A 24604-nucleotide genomic window follows, 5' to 3' on the forward strand; every position below is an offset into this window, starting at 1 on the left:
GCTGCCTGTGTCCATAAATGTGCCAGTGACGCCACTGTAAAACAATTTCATGATGATGCACACAATATATGCCAGCATAGACCTGTAAAATAATTTTCATTCTGCCTAAACCCAAATTTAACAGTAACATCAGCAGTGGCAGATCTCTGTGTAATTAATAGGAAGCAAGATGTTATTTAAAGTTGACTCCTTCCTAATGAATGTGTGTTTTGATGTCCTCTTTAGTCTAATCTCAAGTGTGCCTCATTAATGAAAAATGTTGCTGGACTGACATCATATTTTGTGTTCAGGATGGCAGTCATTTAGTGGGAACACTACCTCTCTCTGTTCCATCCATTTAGTGGGAACACTACCTCGCTGTGTTCCATCCCCATGACTTTTTTTAATCTTTCGAGGCACCAAAAGATTAGGTTGTCAGAAGCCTGGGCGGAGAGATGGGGCTTAGCCTGGGGCTAAGGATTTTCCCCACCCAATGTGTCCTTTTTTTCACATCGGACATCACAGAGGAGAGCTGGAGGATGCGGACAGCTTTTCTGATACATTCCCATGGACCTGCCCCACTCCAAGCTCTACCACTACTCTCTTCCTGCAGAATAAGCCTATACTCGACTTGAACGTATCTAGGTTCGCCCATCAGGAATCTACCCTTCATCAGGAAGGTTAACAAAAATCCTAATCCTCCAACTTCATGAAAAGATCCCCTAACTCATATCATATAGGATTAACAGCTGTGCTTCGAACCAAGATGTAGCACCAATACCACCATCTAAGTCATCAATGGTCCCATCCAAGTCATCAAATGTGATGGAGGGCGTTAGTCCGGCTTTACCTCTGCACCGCCTTTGACATGAACAATCGCAAGACTCTACTCAATATCTTCCCCATGCACATGGTTTTTCAGTTCTCCTTCTGTTCTCATCCTACCTTGTGAATAAACACCAGCTGGTACAGACCGCCGCTGTCACATCCCAACGTCGCTCTGAATTCTGTGAAGCACTGAACATTTTCATACTCTTCCCCATTCTACATCCAACTCTACGTGGAATCTAAGGGGACATCTCGCCAAAGTCAACATCAACAGTCACCAATATGCGAATGACGTGCAACTCTACCTAAAGGTCAACTGTGTCAATTACATCCACCCATTGAAATACATTGATTCTCTGCTGTTCAGGTTTGGATGCTTAGGGCCTACCAGTGGCTGAAAGAGAATCCCCGAAAAATGTGCACGTCCTCCTTGAAAGGTCTGCAAAGTGTGCAGTAACACACCATTGCCTGACAGATAGATACCTTGACAGATTCACTTACTCATTTATGGCCTGCTCTAAATCCCTCAGATTCTTCATCAGCAGTGACCTCTCATTCAAGGATTCAAGGAAAAAGATAACCGGATACCTACTCTAACTTCTCTGCAAAATCAAGCGCCTTATTCCTTCCTTGGTCTTCAGAACTGCCATTTTAGCTCTAATCCTCATATAGCCTCCATGCTATTCCCTTTGAACGTTCTCACCATGCTATAGTCCATCTCAACCACATCACATTCACCACCAGGGAGCTGCATTGGCTACCTCATCAGGCCAGCTATATCTTCAAGACAGCCTGCATCACCTAAGAGACAAGGACGAGTAATGCACCATTCTGCCTGCCCAAAAATCTCACCTGCATCACCTAAGAGACAAGGACGAGTAATGCACCATTCTGCCTGCCCAAAAAACTCACCTGCATCACCTAAGAGACAAGGACGGGTAATGCACCATTCTGCCTGCCCAAAAATCTCACCTGCATCACCTAAGAGACAAGGACGGGTAATGCACCATTCTGCCTGCCCAAAAATCTCACCTGCATCACCTAAGAGACAAGGACGGGTAATGCACAATTCTGCCTGGCCAAAAATCTCACCATCGCTGGAGCCCAGCCACCACTATAAGTCGCAATCTAGCCAGGCTGGAAACCTAGAAACTCAAAAGAGAAGAAAGAAATCAGAAACAGGACTTTTTATGCAACACTCGCAGACTCTGCCAGTGCTGATGGTGGCAAAGCAATTTAGGATGCAAAGGAAGACTCTGTTCTTCAGAGAACACATCCTAAATCGCCATTTGCTAAGGGGCCTTATTAAAAGTTTGTGGTGCGGTAAAAAAATGACAGTAATGGAAATACTGTCACTTTTACCGCACCACCAACTTCCGAATTTGACAGCTGAAACTCCTTAAGAATGCCTGCTTCTGTGTAGAGGAAATGTCCTCCACACAAACTTGTTACCGGATGAAATTTTACCACATGCGGTAATGCTGCAGGGTTCAAATGACTCGGAATGGTTCTAGGCCAAAGGGTCGAATTTTACTTTTTTTTTCTTTTTTTTGGGTGGGGGGGACCGCCCACAAACCCCTGTTTTTGGTGCAAAAAACACTTTTTTTTTTACTAAACGATAACCAAAAAAAAAAGATATTTAAAAAATAAAATCGACCCTTTAGTTTTCGGTCCTATTACCTCGACCCTTTGGTCATTCGATCCTTTTGCCGTCGAACCTTTGACCGGACACCACTCGGAATCATGAGGACCCTTCCCGTGACCACATGCTTATCTCATTATTAGAGTGTGGCGACGCCCCAAGATAATGCAGAATGTGGTGCTGTGTGCTGTGGTGCACAAGTCAGCAAAGCAATACCAAAAGGTGATGCCTGGAAGGTTCTGAATTAATGATAACCACTGTACAGCTCTGGCCACACCTTCAAACCCCTCGTTTTTCAGCCAGCCTGGCTATTGCAGACCATATGCAAATCAGGCTTGGTCCCACCACAAACCACCCATAAATAAATTCGTTCACAAATAAATGCACCCTGTTTATACCGTAAGCAGACTGTGGATGAGTATTCTAATTTCACTTTATCATTGCATTTAGCATCCAAAGAAAGGCAATCTGGTGCATACATTATTTGCGTTAAGAGCTAAATGAAGTTAAACTCTGCTTTTCTGTATACCATAATCCTCAAGGTGGGGGTTATTGCCTCGGGAGTTAAGGAGTTAATCCCCCCAGCTGCGTTGTTTATATGCATGAAAGCAGCGGAGCTGCAGTGTTATGGAAGCAGTGGGTGTGAAGAGCAGCACAATGGGCGATGGGGTTTCCATTCTGTTGTTCTGACTGCCATCTGCTCTCGCCTTTTATTATCCAAGCAGGGAAGGATGGCATGGAAACGCCTGAGGCTAACAACACCTCTGATGTGCATTCACCACGCTCTGCAAAAACATGCCTCAGAAGGATTCCCATCAAAGCAAGGGATGCCTCTACCTGACACCAGAAAGTGACAGCAAACACGGCATAATGGGAAATAAGGCGAGGTGAAAATGAACACGCCTTGACAAAGACAACCATTTTGGTCGTTGGATGTGATGTTATGTTATTTGTCTTTAATACTGAACAGAGCCATGGCCGTGTACAAGCGAATTACGCCCCTGCCCTGGGTGACAGCCGGATCATGGGTCTGTGGGGTAAAAGGAAACGGGGCCGAGAAGAGCTGGCAAGACTGGGAACATTCAGGGAGGCAAACATGTACAGCCTCAACTCACAACATGCAGGGAAATGGAAGTATAAGGGCGAGAGATAGTGATCGCTGGCATAGTTTTGAGGGGTTTGATACAGAAAAACATGTAATCATTTTTTGGCAAAATAACTTTCATTAAGGCCCTTACTGGTGTGCAAAGGTAGCAGCACTTATCAAATAAGATATTAGAGGGGGTGCTAAGCGCAAACACACGTATTCACGTGCACGCACGCACACACACGCACATACCTCCAGATATGCCGCTCTGGAGGTTGACTGGCAGCATTATGGGAATGGAAAGCTGTTTTGAAGGTCAAGGACCAGAAATCAAAGCTAAAAGGACTCCACCCTTCACACACGTCCTTCATTCCACCCTGGGGCAAAGTGCTTTCTTTTTATTAAGAGGTGCACATTCCTGACTATGGAAAGACACATCTGAAAAGACCTTTCTAGCATCCCTTGAAAGAAGTAGTGTCTTTTATTTCTAAAAAACGCAAATATGCTGCCCTTTTATTTGCTTTGACACACCACAGCGTGTTGCAAAGCCTATAAAAGAAAATAAATAAGTGTGTGTGTGTATATATATATATATTCAGTGAAAAAACCTTATTAAGGGGATATTATGGTTACAAGTAAAACCTAAAACCCCTGAAATTCGCCAATTATGGTAAGCTAAGCAACCATAACTCGCGTCACCACCGTGCACTGCTAAGACTAACACCCAGGACATCAAAGATGACATCACAAATGCCACTGATGAAATCACATATCTGGGCCACTTGTTTTTGTTCACTGACATATGTAAGCCAGGTGATTTTGTTCAGTGACAGTCAAAATAGGGACATTGAAAAGGTGCTAAATAGCTAGACGTTAACCTTGAACGTTCTTAAAGTACTTTCCTTAAGGTTTGGTCTCAGCCTCTAGTGCACATATATGGGGCAATAAGCCGGCCTCAAACACACAATTCATTTGCATACATGATGATGAACTTTAGTTATTGACATTTTCTGGTGATGTTTCTTTCTTTCTTACTTTAGTTTCCCTGAATGTGCCTCTAATTTGCATGCATTGTGGATCATCATATGTATTGCTTGTACTAACACTAGTATGTAGTAAGTCTTCAAATATTAGGTATTTATTCCATTTAACATTACTCATAACTCTGATAAGGTAGCATTTATTATCGTACTAGTCAAAATTACCAGATTACAAATATTTCACTTCTATGATGCATGATGCAGCCATTGCTTATGTGTATGTATGATTAGGTTCCTGTATTAACAACAACACTCCAATATAATATTTTGTTTGGATGAGTACCTTCTTTAATACATTAAGTACTTCATGATAGGTCTTCTGATCACCCCTGACATCTTGTTACCAATCTTGTTACCAAGATTTTAAACACAACCCCTTGTAAGAACTTTTCATCAAAATTAATTTCAAATGTGATGTCACCAATGACATTTGTGACGTCATCTTTGATGTCCTGGGTGTTAGTCTTAGCAGTGCAAGATGGTGGTGCGAGTTATGGTTGCTGAGCTTATCATAACTTGTGAATTTCTGTTTTTTTTGTTTTACTTGTAACAATAACATCCCCTTAACAAAGTTTTTTCACTGAATTTCATAGGTTTTTGTTAGTGCAACTTAACCATAACGCCCCCTTAACAAAGATTTTTCACTGAATTTCACAGGTTTTTGTTAGTGCAACTTAACCATATCGTCCCTTTAACAATGTTTTTTTCACCGAATTTCATGGGTTTTTACCTGTGCACCCTAATTTGCTACAACTTTGTAATATCATACCCCCAATATAGCAGCATTTTCAGCCGATGTAGAAAGTGTGACCTTAAAACTGTGCCATTCCCCACCTCCTACCAACATATTTAACACTTCTACAAACCTTTTGCAAATTCTTACACTGTTTCTGTGTTTGCCGATGTTCGAGAAGGTTTGACCTAATCACAGACTTTCCGGACAGTATCACATGAACAAGCACGAATGGCATGGTGACATGTTTGCGAACATGTTCGCACTTCACGAAGGTGTCCATGCTTTGCGAACAGTTCAGAACTGCATTTTCAGCTGATCTAGGAACTTTGAAGCTCAGAATTTACCCTTGCACAGCTCCTACACCTATTTTTACTCATTATCCATTAACAATCTAGCACATACTTGAAGAATATCAGCAAAACTGCTATTTATCTTAAAAAATGGTATCGGCTATTGCCATCCCTCCTCCCCAAGAGCCACCACCACCAGCTGGAGAACCTACACAACGAAAGAAGCACAATACTTCAAAAAACAATAAAGAGGACCAGGAAGATGAAGTAGCACCCAGAGAGAATAATGGGTGTGGCCGTGCTTTACCACTGTTGGGGATGTACCAAAGGCTAATGCTACCAAAGTGAAATGCATTGAGTGCAATGTCGCGGCCAACCTTGGCAGTACTCCTACGGGACCAACTGTGTGCACCGCCACACCAAATCCAACCACCGCAATGCTCTGAGAAAGGCTGTTCCTTTCTCAGGAAGTAGTAGGGTGTCTTCCTCTACATCATCTTCCTTAACCAGTACTGTAACCACACAGCCTAATTCCGTGGGACACAGAATCCCACCAGCTACCTTGCAAGTGAAAAAAGAGGCTGTCGATCCATAGCTTTCAAAAACAACAGTACTCTCTATATACTGCAACAAACCACTCTGCAGGGGGGTGCAATTTCAAAGTGCTTTTGAAGCTGTAATCAAGGAGCATGAGAAACACTGCACCCTATGTTTGATTTAACACACGTACAACATCTTCCCCTGCCCACCTCCCCCTACATATCTGTAGTTGGTGCCCCTTCCCTCATTTTCTACCCCACCTTACTTTCTGGCCTCTCCTGCAAAAATTGAATACAAATAAAAAGGGTCTTTTAAAAACCACCTTTCATAGTTAAAAAATAGAACTAAAAAAATAAGCTTATAGACTCCATTTACTTTACATTTTTCAGTGAAGTAGTTAGATTCAATAAGATTCTCCACATTCCCATGAACATTTTTTACTATGCTAATGTAAATAATGGACAATTGTATACTAAAGAAAACCAGAAAAGCAGAGAATCAATTTTCTGTCTAAAGTTCTTCTCTCCAATTTACAATAAAGAGCATAATGCATTGCCCTTAATAGCTATCCACAGTCTCTGCATTCCCCTGTCTAGCCCATGCCTTATTAGAACACCCAGATTGCACATGCAAACATCACACAGGATAGCCTTCCTGCTCTTTTTACTGTTATGTTTGTAAACTCCCTCATTGCCTGCTTTAAACCATTCACACTTATATCTACCAATCAGTTAAAAAACATATCGCCTATCAACATATTAAACTTCCACACACCAACTGCCACTAAACAATGTTCTACAAATCTTTTGCAACTGCATTTCCTATACTTGTACCAAATAACTGTACATAGTGCTCCAATAAATGCACACATGCTTTGTACAGTGCGAGAAGTGCATATATAAAAGGGGCAGTGCGGATTGGTAAGTGCTCATGGGAGCACAGGAGAGAGGTGCCAAGGGATGCCACGGTGGGAGGCCACTAGCTAACTGCTGGGGCAGAGGACTCGCAAGGGTGGAGCACATCTTAACTGTAGCATCCCTTTAACGATGTTTTTTCTGTAAATTAAATAGGTTTTTTATAAGTGAAAATGTTTCATAATGTTACATCATTGTATATATGTTATTAATATATATACTATAAACCTCCTTTAACAAACACATTTTCTACAGCTCATGTTTATATTTGTCGTTATTAGCAGTGCCTGCTGGGGATGCAAGTCATTGTTCAATTGCCAAGGGCATGAGGCTCGATCATAAGCCCAGCCCTAGTTCTATTTTTGAACTGGGAAAGATGGTTCCTAAAGGAACCTTTTTTATGTTTTTTTTATTTTAATTTTATTTTGCAGGCAAAGCCAGGAAGTAAGGTGGGGAGGGAAATGAGGGAAGGTGCACCAACCACGGATATGCAGGGGATGGGTGGACATGGGAAGATGATGCTCCTTGAATACAGCTTAAAAAGCTCCTCCAAATTTCTCCGCCCTGCAGAGGAGTGTGTTGCAGTATATACAGAGTACTGTGTACAAAACCAACTGGCTTGCAAATGTCAGTGAACAAAAACAAGTGGCCCAGATATGTGATGTCATCAATGACATTTGTGATGTCATCTATCTTTCATGTCATGGGTGTTAGTCTTAGCAGTGCACAGTAATGGCACGAGTTATGGTTGCTTAGCTTACCATAACTGGTGAATTTCTGGGGATTTTTGGTTTTATTTGTAACCATTACCAGGGGTGGACTGGGAACCAAAAGTGGCCCTGGAAATAATGTTCAAAGTGGCTCCATATTACACATTCTCAGCATGCCCAACTCTTTTCCTATAGAACATTTGGACATGCCAAACAAAAGAGGCACACCGTGCGGAGGCCTAACAGGAAATCTCCAAAGTGCCCTATAGGCCAGTCCTCCCTTGACCAAAACGTCCCCATAACAAATAATTTTTCACTGAATACATACATATATATATATATATATATATTTTTAATTTACAATTCAGAAAGCTGCATAAAACAAATGAGTACACCACAGGGGCTGTGACCTGCCCATGGGACCCAGATGAGGGCTGATGCCCTTAAAACACCCTGTCTGCGAACCAGCTACTTGGTTAGCCTGATGTCATTTTCAAGGGATTAACATTACCTGCAATATTTACAAATGTGATGAATAAGTACTTTATATAAACAATATATATTATTGTGGGATGCCTAAACATGGGTCCTGGGATATTACCAGCTGGTAAAGCCGCTTACCAAGGTACATAGACCTATGAGTACTACAGGTATGCAAGCTACACATGCCAGACTCTCTCAAAAGAACAATGATGGCCATCATGGACAGAGAAACCGAACCCCATTCCATGGCTGCTGTGCTCTGAAGGCTAGCCGTGAGCGATGAGAAGAGGAGGTAAATGGGGTCAGCAGATTGGAATAATGGAAGTGTGTGTGGCATTAGCAAGCAAGTATGGGATAGTGTGGGGTGGAGCAGGAAAACCAAAAATGACAGGTAGGGGAGAGACACAAGACGCCTTCATGGAATGTGGGCAGTAGCATAGCAATACATAGTGCCTTGACGTAAGTAAATTCAGGAGTCCAGTAATGTATTGAAGTTTGGTTTATTCCTTTCATTTATAGGATAAGGAAAGTGTGTAAAGAGAACCTCAGAGCCTCCACCTCAGCTGGTCTCTCTTTTGACCAGCTGTCCTTTGTGTAATCTCTCACTCTCATTCTGGAATTCAGCCACCCACATGTTATTCCACCTTTCAAGGGAAAATGTACTATAGGGAGTAGTAGTGCAACATAACATATCTACCTTTCTGCAAACACATCTGTGCAGTCCCTCACTGAAATCACACTCACACCACTCCTGTACATTCACATGCACACTCACACCACACATGCACACTCACACCACACTCTCACAAATAGAAGACCAACAAGGTCAGGAATAATCTCTTCAACCTTTACACTGTACTTAACGCTCATAGTCACTTGGCTAATTTCCATTTGTTCCAGACTCTACCATCATCCGTCATCACTGCATCCTCATAATTCTTCACAATCCTCTGAGGACCCCAAAACCAGGTCTCCCATTTTCCCACACCCCTACTCTTCCTCAGGCAAACCTGGTCTCCCACTCCAAAGTCTCCTCTCCTCACACTCTTGAGCTATCTCTCCTTCAAGCTTTCTGCCTTCGTCAGAACCCTACCTCTCAACTGCTCCTCATCTCAGTCCACATAATGCTCCCTCCACAACCACGGATTGAACACTGCAGCGTGGGGCTTAATCCTCTTCAACACTTCAAAGGTAATAAGTCCAGTTGTCACATTAGGATCCAGTCGATAGGCACATGCTCACCTCGGCCCAGCCTCTTCCCTATCTTCCCTCCTCTGCTTTGCTGCCTGAACCACTTGCATCAGAGTGCTGTTAAATCACTCTACCTCACCATTCATCTCTGGGCGATACACCAATGCCCTATAATACAACACCCCTACACCGGAAGAAAGTCATCCAACTGCTGTGATGTAAATTGAACAATGTTGTCAGTCAGCAGCTTGCTAGAGAAACCCTCTCTTTGGAACACCTCATCCAGGAAATTAACAACCACCCAAGAATCAGCTTCTCCTACAACATTTACCTTCATCCACTTGGAATAAAAGTCTCTCAGGACCAGTATGTACTTCATTCTCTCCCTGCTATCACAGAGGGGTCCCAACGCTTCCACGGCTACACATTTCCATGGTAGGGAACGCAACTATATGGTCTAAGAGGTTGACAGTAATTCCTGTTGTCCAACTCTCCACGCTGCTCACAACGCTTCGCCATTTCCTCCACTTCACTATCAATTTAAGGCCAACAATAGCAACCTCCCTTTGCACTCATCATCCCTAAATGTCCTTGATGTGCAAACATCAACAGCCTGGCCCTCAACTACAATGGTAGCACAACCTTCCCCCCTTACACAAGAAACTTCCTTCTACACTCAGTTTTCCATTAACTTTATGAAAGTGTCTCACAACCTAACTGCCACTCCTATGCTCTCTCCAACCTTCTCACAATCTTGTCATGACCTCCAGAAGAGTGGCATCCTCCCCCAACTCTCTTTCCCACTCATCCTTTGCAGGTGTCCCCTCACACACCAGGAACACCTCCTCCCCAGCATCCTTATCCCCCTCCACTGTCGTACTCTCTGCATGTGATATGGAATCAGCTATACAAATGTCCCTTCCCGGGACTTGCTCCACCTCATATTTGTGCCTCTGCTTAGAGGTTAACGACCTCATGATCCGCCACAGCACAACATCTAGACCTTTAGATATGTATAGTCAGTGAGCAACTTGAAACTTCTTCCCCACAAAAAACACGTGGAATTTCTTCACTGACCAGACCAAACTGAGTGCCTCCTTTTCTATGACGGAATACGTCCTTTCAACATCACAGAGTGCCCTTGATGCAAAAAGCACTGCCCTCTCCACACCCTGCTGTTTCTCCAGCAACACCACCCCAGATCCCTGTCACTGAAATCTGTCATGATCCATGTGGGGCACACAGTGTAAAAACTGGCCAATGCCGGGTTCCTGGCAATCGCCCTCTTGGCATCTTCAAACTTGTGTTGACAGTCCCTGGTCCATGCAAAATGATTCTGAATACTCTTACACCTTTCCTCAAAATGTGAAACAAATTTGGCATAATGCTCAATATGGACATTCGATTGAAGGTCTTTTAAAAATCTATAATATGACATCATCTTCAGTTCCCGTTATGGACTTGAAATAATGCAGGAGAACAAACTGCTCTTTGCATAACAAGTTGGAGAGTAATCTCTGGCGTTTGGCCATGTCACACAAAGCTATTTGTCTAGAAGGAGGCAAGATCACTTGTGGTAAGTGGTACTTACATATTTTGAGACAAATAAGGATCCTTTACTACTGATTTCGCATATTAAAGAAATGTTTCACTCGGATATGGGCAGAAAGGTCTTCACTATTTGGCTGAAGGATATTCTTAGATCTTGATCGCCTGATGAATTTGGCAGTTCTCAGTAATGAATTAAAAACAAAGCAGCCATTTGGACCATGGTAATAATGTCAGAAAATTAAGTGAAAAGAAAACTTTTAAACATTAAATTTTACATTATCTTTCCCTTTAAATCATCCTTGTAGGTATATTGCTGTGACCAGGAATGTTAAAATAAGATGCTTTCTGATGAGACCGTGATTCGACGAGCTGCATGTGATTGCTAGACTGGGAGCTTGGAAAAAACTCCCTGGCCAGAAAGACTATGTAGATATTGTCAGACTGAGGTTGAAACTTGTCAACACCTATTTACTTGCTGTATTGTGTTACGAGCAATATATTTTAAAGCTTATAGTAATGTTACTCATAGTATGGATAACATTTTGACAGATCAATTTTGGGCCATAATATTTTTGGGAGAAAACTCTATTTTAAATGCAGCTTATTTGGATTCTGTTGGAAAAATGTACTTTTAAAGGGTATACACTTATTGATGTAGGCTGTGAGGAGTCACCTATTTAACTGCTTTCTATGATTATGAAGTTAATTAATGTATATGATGAAATCCCCTGTATAAAAAAAGAAATAATACCCACTAAGACCTAGAAAAGACTTGACACCCTGACTAAACCAATTTCAGATCACTGACACCAAGTCCCCCTTGGGTTCCACTCCTCCCTTACTGAAGGGGTCTCATTACGAGTTTGGCGGCAGCCATGGAGCCAAACCGGGCTCCTTTACCGGGTTCCCTGAATGGGGAATTACCAGGCCATTCCGAGTTCGGAGGGCCCGGTAATTTCTTCCTCAGGGAACCCGGGCCCGGACTTTCCCCATTCCCATTTGAGCCCCCATTCAATGAGAATGGGAGAGGGAGCTAACAACGGGCCGATTACAACCAGCCCGTTGTTAGCTCCATGGTCCCCTCGCGGGACCCGGTAACAACGCCTGGTTTTGCCAGGCGTCCTTACCGGGTCCCGCGACGCGACCTCGTAATCGTGCGGAATGGTGTTAACGGGTCCGCATCCATTAGCGGAACCCGTTAACCCATTCCGCATGGGTCGTAATGAGGCCCAAGGTGTTTCCCAGATAATATATGGATGTTCTCCTCAGTCTGCATTTTTCTCTCCTCAATGTCAAACTAGCCTCTTTGATAATCTTGAGGCATCTTCCCAACCTCATGTCATGTTTGCATTTGGTAGGACCTGTAACTAGTATATCATCCTGAAAACAGAAAACCCCCTTCCCCTCACTGAAAAGGGCATGCATCATCCATTGGAAGAAATCCACGTCCAATACTAAACCGAACAGCATCCTTCAAAACTTAAATGTCCTTCAGGTGTTATAAACATCGTCAACTCCCTTGACCCCAGATGTAAATTTATTTGGTGGTAGCCAGATGTCAAATCCAATGTGCTAAAATAGCATGCCCACTAACCAGAATCACCATTTCTCTAATTATGGGCAGAGGGAACTTGTCCGCCACACATTCCTGTTGAGTGCCCTATGATCTACACATAGCCCAATCTCCCCACTGGTCTTCCTTGCCACAACAATGGGAGAGACCCAGTCAGATGACTCAACCCTCTCTATCATGCCCAACTCTTCCAGCCTATTGAGCTCCTTCTTTACTTCATCTCTAAAACAAATTGGAGCATGCCTAAGCTTACCCACCACAGGAACTCATCTTCGACCTCTCACATCTTCCCAACAACATCATTTGAACTAGAAACACTGGGATCTACAACAAGTCCTATTTTAGCTTGCTCCTACCATCCTACAGGCATCCACATCAGTGGATTTTTCCTTGAATTCCAGCTTGCACTAAAATCTCAATGTTGGTTCCACCATATGCGTTGGCCCTCACCCTAGGTTTCTTAAGTCTTTTCCTCCTCCGACTAAGCACTTCCAACTGTCTCCCAATCTACAAAGGAATAGTCTGAACCTGAGTCTATCAGCATGGACACACCACACACATCCACATACAGATCCAAATCCCTTTCTTTACCCCAACCCCAACACACCCAACACAGAATCTCCACTTGATTGCACTCCTCACCCTCCTCCTCCTCACACTGAGAAATGTATTTTACTCCTTTGGAGGAGAAATTACACCAGAATCAAGCAGAGTGCCCTCTCTTTCCACACTTTCTGCATTCCACATTTAGACTAGGCCACTTATTTGAGTTGGCAAAATGGAATGGACTTCCACACCTAAAACACCTCTTAAAATCTCTTCCCCCAGCACTTTTAGACCCCAAAACCCCTTCACACACTGCCCCTTTCTCTTTTGCCCCTTTGTTCCAAAGGTGTAGTCCGACAGGCAAATGTTTTTTTTATCTCCTTTAGACTGTCCCTTGACAGCTACACACTCTTTCTTCTCCTCTCACACGCACACTTTTTTCCAACTCCTTCACACACTTCATCCTCTGCTCAACCCTATGGGCAATGTCAAGTATCTGATCCAAACTGGGATCTCCCTTCCCCCAGATTTCTTCTCTTATTTTATGTTCCCTCACACATGCCATGAACTGGTCTCTAACATGCTCATTATATGACGGTAAATGAATTCCAGTGATTGGCCAATTCCCTCAGCCCGTGACAATATTTTCCACTGAAGTGTAAGACAAGTGGCAGTCTGCAGTCGAGTGGAGTCTGCAGTCAAGTGGAGTGCTGACCGGTTTGTTCTGTGCCTTGTGTTTCCTAATTCTGTTTCCTGACTTGCTTTGTTGTGCCATGGAATTGGGCACTTAAAACTTTGATGCCCAGGCTGGGCTGGGGATGCTCTCTCAGAGTGGAGGGGCACCACCCCCTTTTTGCAAGTTCATAATCCTGCGGGAACCGCAAATTAGCCACGAAGTAGGAGACAAGAGACAGTCTTCAGTCCAGTGGAGTGCTGACCGCTTTGTTCTGTGCCTCGTGTTCTCTAATTCTGTTTCCTGACTTGCTTTGTTGTGCCGTGGAATTGGTCACTTACAACTTTAAGGCCCTGGCTGGGGATGTTGTGTCAGAGCGGAGGAGCTCCACCCCCCTTTTGCAAGTTCATAATTTCGCGGGAACGGCAAAGCAGCTGCGAAGTGGGAGGCAAGTGGCAGTCTGCAGTCTGCAGACAGCCACAGCCACAGGCCCACCAGCTCCAGATGGTTATTTGCATCGACCGTGACTACTGGAAGCGTGCAATACACTAAGCTGTGAGTACCCTCCCGCCTTCCTTAGTACTATTTTGTACTATCTGTAGACTTGGGTTCCAGCCGTGGCTGTGGCCATCCAACACACCCAGAACATCTGCATGTAATTTGAATTCTTGGGGGGCCTGGAGAAGATGCTTTACGGAGAGATCAGCAGACGGTGACCCAGTGAATATAAACCAGCTGAGCGAAGACTGCGGGGGTATCTCCCCTTTGATCCACGCAGTTGTAAGGGGGAGAAGAGCACACTTAACAGCCGTGTGTGTGACCGCCTTGCATATCTCGGTGAAAAGCCGAGCTATTGTTTGGACTTTTTCCGATCCTTAGGTCCGTTGTAAAACTTTCTCTGGCATCCACCCCCAGTCCAGTTGGGCACTGGTCCAAGTAATAAGGAAAGGGGGATGTTGGCCTCTCTGACAACTTTGTATATGGAGGATACAAATAGAAGGTCAAGTATCCTGCAACGGGCATCTTTTCCGGATCTGAGTGACTCCGAAATAGTTCAATTAGCCTGCCCCAAACAGGGAGGTAGCAGAGAGGACTTATTCCACAAGAAAGATGCGCTCGCCTTAGCCCCAGTATCTAAAGGGGAGGAATTTTGCCATACGGGGGCCTGCCCTATTGATGTCCGGGTTCAAATTGGTGCTAAAACAATATCTTCCAGGAATATTTAAGACAATCACGGGGTGGGGGATTCTACTGAGCTTGAAATATTTACAGCAGGTATTCGTACTGAACCCCCGCAGGCACCCGAAAACGCTAAAGAGTTAGCAGCTAGGCCATGGGAGGGGGATTTGCAGGATAACATGACCATCGATAAATCGACCGTTGACTTACTCTTCAATTACCCTTGCCCCTGAAAGGATGGTAAGTGACGAACCATCTATAAGGGTATATAGATTCGGGAAAACTGATCTGCATGGCCAACAACAAAAAAAACGAGCCCACAGTCGTTGAAGACCTTTTGGAAGCCGAGAGGGATTACTTCTGATAAGCCCTTGTCTAAACAGTTTTTCTACCATAAAGTGGAGGATCCAGCCTTGGGGAATGGAACAAGCTTTCGCGATCAGGGTGATATGCTCAGAAAGGAATCGATCCTCCCCCCTCTACAAATGAACGGTGGCACAGTTGTTGGTTTGCTTCCTGCTGAACCCCCTTCTGAGCCATTTGCATTCAATAACCCTATGGCCCTGCCTGCCAAACCCTCTATAGATCTTACCAAGGGCACAGGCACACAAACAAAAAAGATCTCCTGAAGACTCAGTGTTGGGGTAACCCCCCACACTAGAAAGGAAAAAGGCAAAAATGACTACAAATAGGGGGTAATAGTGTAGCCCCCAAAGGGGGCCACAGACCCACCACCTAAAGGAATTGGCTCACATACAAGTGTACAACAAACCCGAAATAAGGGCAAAAAAGAATAAAGTAAGCAGAAACAATCTGGAGTGGCCCCCCTCCGATGAAGTTCTACTACCAAGTCGAAGCCCAGACACCGGCTAAGACATCGATCGATGCAGGTACAATAGCGGCCCTTTTAATAACCATGGCGCCATTCATGAAACTTCACGAAACCTTAAGCGACCAAATTAGGGATCAGACCACGATGCTGGCTATGCTCCACTCAAAGCTTGCGTTTGTGGAAGGTTTTGTAACTGGAATCCAAGGTAATTTAGACAAAAATAAAAAAGAAATTACCAGCATTCTTTATAGTATTATCAATCCTACTATTGACAAAAAAAGGAAAAGACATATAGGGCCTCATTCCGAGGTTGGAGGTAGTCATGGGGCTATTAGCGCCATGACTACCACCAATACCGGTACCATGTCCGCCCTCGTTCAATGGGGACTTACCGGCGTAGTCTGACCTTTGCGGAACCGGTAAGTCCCCATTGAAAAAGCCATTCCCCATTCCTATTTCAGCCTCACAGGGCTCAATGGGAAGGGGGAAGGCTCTAATAACTGTACCGCAAATTGCGGTACCGTTATTAGCTCTGAAGTCCCTTAACGGGCCCCGTCCATAACGCCTGGTAAAACCAGGCGTTAAGGAAGGGACCCGCTAAGGAACCTCGGAATAGGGCGCAAAGGGATTACCGGCACCGATGTCCTTAACGGTGCCCGATATCCCTTTGTGCCCACCTCGTAATAAGGCCCATAGACCTTGAGAGCTTGGACCTGTGGCTCAAAAGTGCATTGGAACACAGATCTTTTGAGTAATTCTTTTATTGCAAGTGCTAATGTCAGTGTGCCAGTGACACAAAGAACAAGGCGGCTGCCTCCAACCCAAGGCTCTGCGACTTCATCCATCGAAGTAATAAGCAAGGAAACAGCTCTGGTTGGACAACCTATCCTAACAGATCACTTAATAGCACAAGGCGGCCACCCTGCGATGGCCTTAGCTTATTTTAGCCAGGTCAACAAGCATGAGCCAGTGACCAGGGGGCCCTCGGATATCCCAATGGGCTCCTCAAAAAAGAAGTTTGAGATCTTTACCAAATTATTAGAAGGCCTTAAGGAATGCGCCCTCCCGGACAACTCACCTCAAAGCAAGAGAGAGGCTCTGAAAAAGATAATAACTTCTAAATAGAGGGGCCAAGGGATTTTCGCAAAACCACCCCGCCAAAGCTGTAAACAACCTCAGCCTAAAAGGGCTTCAAGAGGTCTTTGGCCATTGAGAAAATTGATCCCCCATAAAATAAATGCGCTCCCGATTCAAGAGGAGAGTAGTAAACGGGACGGACCTTTCCATTACACAAATCGATGCTCTGTCAGAGGATGAAGATCAGCAGGATCTAATCAATCTTTCGACCTATACTGAGCTAGATGAAGATGAGTCGAGGCTTGTCATTGATAGGGAAACATCGACTTGTTTCTCCTGTAGACCCCCCCTCAAAGAGACTCAATAGCCCTCCCTAATGCCAGTGTGGAGGAGGTGGTTGCAGAGGGATGCCTTCACCAAGATCTGGCATAAGATTGAACAAAAAAATAAAGGAAAGCAGGAGAATGGCCTCAAGAACTCTTGAGAGGAGGAGAGAAATCCAATGTGTAGAAGAGCAGTCCGCCGATTAAATCTCCCAAAACAACTCTCAACAAACTACTAAGCGACATGACCAGTGCGCAAGCCGTATAATTTTCAAAACACTGGAGCAGTGAAGATCCGACTGGCAGAGAAGCTACGCGGATACCTGGGAACCTGAGCATGATATCATAATAAAGCGTAAAACTCAAAAGGAAGACCAGAGGCCCTCTAAGCAATATATATCCACAACCATGAATCAAGCTACGGGGGAAAGGTACGCAAGTGAATTCACAGGAGGCATTTAGATTAGTTTTAGTAATAGTCCTTGTCATCAAAAATAACTTGATTCTAAACAGAGCCAATTTATTCTGTCTAATCCAGAGTATCCCAGCTTTAAAACAAATTTACTCCAGTGACCTGCACCTGCTGGAATTCCCTGAGGACAGAGTAGTCCTGTACCTCCCTCCTGTAGGCAATTGGATGCTTTGGAGGGTTATGTTAATGCAAATGACCTAAGAATTAATGTGCAGAAATCCCGAATCCTCATTTTTGGTTGGGAAAAAAGCAAAGAAAAGGGCAAGTCCAAAGCTTAATATTTAAAAGGGGAAAAAATCCTGAATGGTGGAATTAATTCATTAACGTATCTGGGCATGTGCCTTAATGACAGTGCGGTTGACCGCCCAGAGGGAAACCCTTCTACGAACCAAGGCAAAGAATCTAGCCGCACAGGCAAGGATGATTAATGCCAGGTACTGCAAATTCTCCTTGACCCCAATAATTGACTTCTATCCAATGAAAGTTACACCTATCTTGACGTATGGGGAGGAGGCCTTGTTCACTTTGTCCACTGATGTCTGGATAAACCTAGAGGGCATATTCTGGAGAAGAGTTCTTTCGATCCCGACCTGTGATCTCTATGCAAGTTGTAAGAGCGGAGCTTGGTTTAACTTCGCTGTATGCCCACACAGTATGGAAAACCTTGTCATTCTTTTCTGTCAGAAGTGTTGCATTAAGACCAATGAAGGAGGGCTTGCAGCGATAAGAAAGGCGATGACCTGCCTTACAGACGTTTTATTAATCACCTGGAGGGAGGCGTGTGTCTCCATCCTAAAGGAGTTGAACGAAACACAATCAACCTTTGTGGGGAATCCAGTACAGTTGAAAAGAAAATTGGATGATCTAGATTGGATGGAGACATTGGATTATATGCGAAATTCCAAACTTTATGGATCCAACTTTCCGAATATAAGGTTGAGGGGTACAGTTCCGGCCTACCTGAACTGATTCCCCTGTCATTATCATCGTAGCCAATTCATGCAGCATGACTTTCAATGCAGACTGTGCAAATACAAAAGCGAATCCTTGTACCATCTAACTCTAATATGCCCCGGACTAAGAGCTATAAGATGAAAGTGGCTGGGGAAATGTGTTGATCTAATAACTACCTTGACAGCCATAAGGTTGGTGGATAAAGCTGATGATGGGGGAACGAATCACACTTTCTCTGGATTTTCTAGCCTTTTTCAAAGAACTATTTGAAACCATGGAGGAGTGCACCTAGAGGTCTAATGCGATAAGAGGCCCTGAAAAGTACTGGACCGCGGTGGCCTCCTTGTGTTTTTTGAATTTTTTTATATACATGATGTGGTTCTGTGCTTTTTTCATCTTTTTCGGTTTCATGGTTTTTTTTCTTTGTTAAAGCTAAAAGGTTTGTATTTTAAACCAAATGCTAGTAAAAAAAATATATATATTTTCCACCGACTCTCCTTCTCCTTGCTCATGCATTCCAAAATAGTAACGTTCCAATATGAGACTTGATTTCTTTTCGTAATGCAGACTCATCTTGTGCAAAATTTAAAGATTCTCCTGACGCCGCTCCACCATTGGCATCTGCGCTTCGTAACAGATCAGGATGGCTCTTCAGTACCCTCCGTCCTTCAAAACCTAAGCAGTGCATTAATTGCGCAATCTTTTGGTCTGCACTGTGACTGGGTCCATGTAGTCCTGTGAATCCTCTTTCCATAGCTCCCACTTACTCGGTGGCTCACCAGACCTTGGGAGGAACTGAGGCGGGAAGCTGTGTATCATGTACCACACACCAAACTAGTGGTTACAATACTCTTGACACTCCTTCCACTATCAGGATGTGATAAAAGGTCAACATTTAGCACAGCACAGTCAAATGCCTGGTCCTCATAAGGCTTCTTGAACCAGCATGATGAAATGTGTCACAAATTCACAGCTTGAATTCCAAATGGCCATGCAAGATCTTGTGACATCTGGTGAGACCGGCTGTCCGTTTTTGCCTCTGCAGCCTGACTTCAAGATGGCCACCTCATGCTCATGAGCACTTTGGCAACCGTCGCAGGTGGCTTGCTTCACATCACGATCCTTTTTGCCCCTCTGCAACTGGTTTCCTTCCACAGAATCAATCACCTGCACCTCACAGGTGAGTACACATGAGTGCCAACTTGCTGTACAATGAGAGAAATACCTATCCGTTCACTTTCCTCCTTGAACGTTCATCATGGGTGCAACCGTCGAGTGCCACCTCATTGCTTTACATCACACCTGAGTGACTTTTTGTCCTCACTGGAAACAGGAAGGTGGCGCCCTGCCACATATATTTTATAACTTTACATGTACATTTTCTGTAAAGATTTAGCCATTTGGCATGCTTAGTATGTGCAGAGCTGTATTTATTAGCTAACTCTCATATAGAAAAGGAGAGCAAAAAACTCTTATAAGATACACTTTAGCATTTTATTTAGCCGGTGTTTCAAGATGCAGCCTCAGTTCCGCATTATGTTTACGTAACAATTTCTGTATTTCACTTGTATTCAAATAGCGTAGAAAAAAACATAAATATAATCAACAAAAAGAGAGCCCTTATCCAAGCCCGCATCTCTGCGGCATCCAACAACTCGGCTGAACTCTTTAAAATCTGAAAGGAGCTTGCCAACCCTGCTGCAGTCTCTACCTCTCCTGTCCCCTCCCAGGCCCTCTGCACTGCACTGGCCTCTCACTTCATCTCAAAAAGTCAGGACATCCTGTCCTCACTCTCCTCCTATCACCTCCCTCCATCTCTTCCCGGCTCTTCCTCTGGCCCTTCTGCAGCCACCCCTCCTCCCTCCTTCTCTGCCTTTCCACTTTTTTCTGCTGACGAGGTTTCCAGACAAGTCCGATCTAAGAAAGTCTCGTCTAAACAGGTTCACCCCTGTTCCTCCAAAACTATCAAGGACCACATCGACTCCCTGGCTCGTGCCCTGGCTGACTTTTGCAACCACTCCTTCGCCTCTGGAGTCTTCCCATCCCCCCTCAAGCACTCCCTTGTGCACCCTCTTCTTAAGAAACCCTCTTCCGACCCCTGCTGCCCGGCTAACTATGGCCCGCTCTCCATCACTCCCTTCCTGGGCAAGCTCCTGGAGAAACTGGCCATCTCCCAGCTTAACCTCCATGCTGAAACTGTTGGTAGAATCCATGACCATCAAACTGGCTTCAGAGCGGCCAGAAGCACAGAAACTGCTCTCCTGAACATCCGTGAGGACCTGCTCTTGAACCTCGACTCCAACACTCCGTGTGTTCTCATTCTGCCCGATCTCTCTTCTGCCTTTGACACTGTCAACCATGCCATCCTGCTCAACCGTCTCCGTGATAATCTGGGTATCACTGGTCAGGCTCTGGCGTGGCTGACCTCTTTCCTTTCCAATCGACCCTCCCAGGTCCAACTTGGGTCCTTCCTCTCTGACATCTTTTTCTCCACCTGTGGTGTTCCCCAGGGATCTAATCTCTCTCCCTGGCTGTTCAACCAGTATCTGGCACTCCTTGCCCACCGCATTGCCGCTCTCTGCCCCTACTTTCAGTGCTATGCAGACGACACCCAGCTCATTTTCAGGCTACCCTCGGCCTCCTTCTCTCCTTCCCTCATCTCTGACTGTCTGTCTGCCATCCAGGAATGGTCTGCCGCCAATGACCTCTGCCTTAATGCTAGTAAGACTGAGATTCTACTCATCGGCACACCCACTCCATCCTTCCCTGTGGCTCTCTGGCCAGCCTCGCTTGGCCCTCCTCCTGCTCCTACCTGCAAGGCAAAAAACCTTGGGGTCATCTTCGACTCCACACTCTCCTTCTCTCCTCATACATCTGACGTCTCTAAGAAGTCACACTACCAGCTGTACCTCCTCAGAGGTATTCTTCCCTTCCTCTCCTTCCCCCAGAAGCTCACTGTCTCCCGAGCCCTGGTTCTCTCGAAGCTGGACTACTGTAACAGCCTCTTAATCTGCCTGCCTCCACTCTCCGCCCCCTGCAACTCATCCAGAACAGAACTGCGAGACTTGTCCTTGGCCTCAAGTCCAGGGACTGTATCTCTCCAGGACTGAAATCTCTACACTGGCTCCCAGTGGCTGCGAGGATTCATTTCAAAACCCTCTGCATTGTCCACAAGGCCTTCTGGGGCCTGGGGCCTAAATACCTTCAACTCTCTCTTCCTAAATATCTTCCTTCCCGAGCCCTTCGCTCGTCCATCTCGAACTCCCTCAGGGTCAGCCGCTTCTCGAAGCAACGAGCTGGGGGTAGATCTCTCGCCGTGGCAGGGGCCTCCCTCTGGAACAGCCTTCCTGCCTCCCTGAAACTTGAGGAGAACCATCTCCGGTTCCGGAAGCACCTCAAAACCTTCCTCTTTGCTTCTGCTTTCTCTCTCCCTCTCCCCTGCTAAATTCTCGACTGAATCTGCACCGAATCTGCAACTGGGCCACTCTCACCGACCTCGGTCCTGGGCCCAGCCACTCTCCTCTTGCACTGCCTCCCTGGCAACTCCTGCACTGAGGGACTGTCTCTGTATCCCTACAGCCCCCCCTTTCCCAGCACTTGTCTGCACTTACCTTGCACTTGCCACCAGCTGGCCCTATTTATTTACTTTAGTCTACTTACTTGTACTGCACTTCCCCCCTCCCTTTTCCCTTCCCACTACCCATGCACTTGCGCGGTCTGAATGACACCTGGCCTAGTATGATCGTTGTCTGTCTTCCCCTTGATCCCCCCTCCCTGCCTCGTCGCGCCTTGAAACACTTGTGTATAGGCGCGTTACAAATGCCATATCATATCATATCATATCATAACAGATACATGGGTAAACATTCACATAAAAATGTGTACATACACGTGCAAAGCAATTACAGGGCTGTGTAAACATTAGTGGTTTGCCTCAATGTACAACACATAAAAGAAGAATTTTGAATTTTTCAAAGGGCAACCAACAGAAAATACAAAATACAAAAACAGTCAAATTCAATAGAACATTCTTCTTGACATTAAATGTTCGAAGTTCACTGATGGGGACAGGACCTAGTCGTTGGTCTACGTCTGGAAGTAGATCGAGTGATGGTGCGGTATGGGGGGTAGTTAGCCCTCAAGATGGAGTGGTCCTGTGACGTTTCGGCAAGTAAGCCTTCTTCATGGGCCTCGACCGGGTCTCCCTAAAACGGGGAACAGAACGGGGAAGAGAGGAGTGTGGAGCTCACCTTGGAAAGGGCCTATTGGCTCCGATATTAGCATGTGTTAACATTGAATTAAGACCATGCGGCTGGACATACGCTGTCCAGTGGCTTGTGCGAACTAGTTACTAACCTGGACAAAAAATGGAGCGTGGCGCTTCTTCCTTTGGGGGAGAGGCGGAGGAGTCGGACCCCGTATTACTAGGGGAGGGAGCTCCTGATGTCTCACTTGGCAAATCGGATTCTAGAACAATTGGAGAGTAAAGGGTAAAAACAGGGTTGTTGTCAACGGGCAGGGCTGGTCTTATGGAGTAAAAAATGGCTAAGCACGGTTTCTGAAAGGTACCTGTGGCTGCCGTTTGTCGAGCCCGTGGAAGAGCTGGTCTGGACAGGGGTAGCTGATAACAGGAGGCAAGTGCCTGTACAGAAAGAGATGTACCATGAGGGGAATGAAGGCGTAGCATTACACGTACAGATAGAACAGTGCAGTGAGGCAAGTGCACTGGTTGTAAACTTGAGATGAGTGAAGAGAAAGTGCCGTACCTGAATAATAGTAGTTTAAAACAATTCAATGAAAAGCAGGCACTACGGCGTGTGCCGTGGGTAATAGGCCGGGAAGCATGATGCCAGGCAATCATTCAAGTCTCCATAGCCCTGTAAGGAGATTAAGGCGGGATGCGTGAGAAATGACATAAACCGCGTGTGGGCACTGGAGCAGGCTGTCCAGGCGGCGGCTTTGTAAGTGGAAGGAAGCTTGGGCTGGGGCTGCCCCAGTAGTGGGGGCCCCCTGTTTGGGGGTGTCAAGTTCACCTGAGGAAAGAAGTTGGGTGCGTACTTACCGCACTGAGCCGCGGCCTCTGCAGGTACAGCTCACTTGGCAGCAGACGGCTTGTGTGCTGTGCCACAAGATAGAGCCGCACATGCGTAGGGGAGCAGTGTCACCAGATAGGGCGCATGCGTATTGGCGTGTGTTGTGATGTCGTTATGGCAACCTGGGTGGCTATAACGAGAAAGGAGCGGTGTGCCCGGAAGACACATTACCGGGCTAATACAAAATGCTGTCACCCACCTATGTAGAGAAAGTGCTGGGAATAAGTACATAATGTAGAAGATAGCAGTTATTAAACATTTATGGAAGTTGATAAAAATCCCGTCCGTGTTGACACAGTGTGGAAAAAAATTGTATGGGGTGCGGGAGAGGAGTGGAAAACTTGTATTGTGGGAACAGGCGTCGGCCGTGCCCTCTGATCTGGGGTAAGCAGGAGACCAGTTAGGAGGTAAGTGGACCGGTGTAAGGGGGCAATTGGCCCATTGGTCAGTATATTGCAGTGCTTAATGCCAGTGAAGTGTGGTATAGCTTGGTGTTGCGAGGCTATACTGTGAGAGGGACCTGAGAGGGGCTAGCTAGCTGGACATGGCCTTATGTCATTAGGGGATGGTGTCCCAGCTGGTGGGTGGTGCCACCATCCATGCAGGTGTTCAGGAGGGGGTAGTCTCATAAGTTGAAATATGTTGTGGAGGAGAATGGAACAAGGGGAGGGAGCGGGCAAGCTCATGTATAGGTAGTGGACATGGCTTCAGTAAGGCCTTTGGTGGTTGCTTTTAGTTTGAAGATCCACCAGGATTCTTTGTGGTTTATGGCATTGGTGGCATTAGTAGTGTTCAGGACTGTGTCCGCAACCCACCAGTGCATGTCATCTGCACTGTGTTGGTACACAAGGTTGTGTGATACCAAGGGTGCTGTGTGTACACGGCATCGAA

The 24604-nt window shown here is 45.4% G+C and overlaps 1 long non-coding RNA gene across 1 annotated transcript in view; it reads right to left on the reverse strand.

Moving 5' to 3' along the window:
• LOC138481634 (uncharacterized) overlaps positions 1–23772 on the reverse strand; it is a 306303-nt gene extending 282531 nt beyond the window's left edge. The window contains exon 1 of the long non-coding RNA XR_011274299.1: positions 23683–23772. This is a non-coding gene — a long non-coding RNA (uncharacterized lncRNA). The remainder of the gene's footprint in view (positions 1–23682) is intronic.
• Positions 23773–24604: the final 832 nt, after the last annotated feature.

The sequence above is a fragment of the Ambystoma mexicanum genome, chromosome 5p, assembly GCF_040938575.1.
Source record: "Ambystoma mexicanum isolate Mex_15411 chromosome 5p, UKY_AmexF1_1, whole genome shotgun sequence".
In the NCBI taxonomy this organism is placed as follows: domain Eukaryota; kingdom Metazoa; phylum Chordata; class Amphibia; order Caudata; family Ambystomatidae; genus Ambystoma; species Ambystoma mexicanum.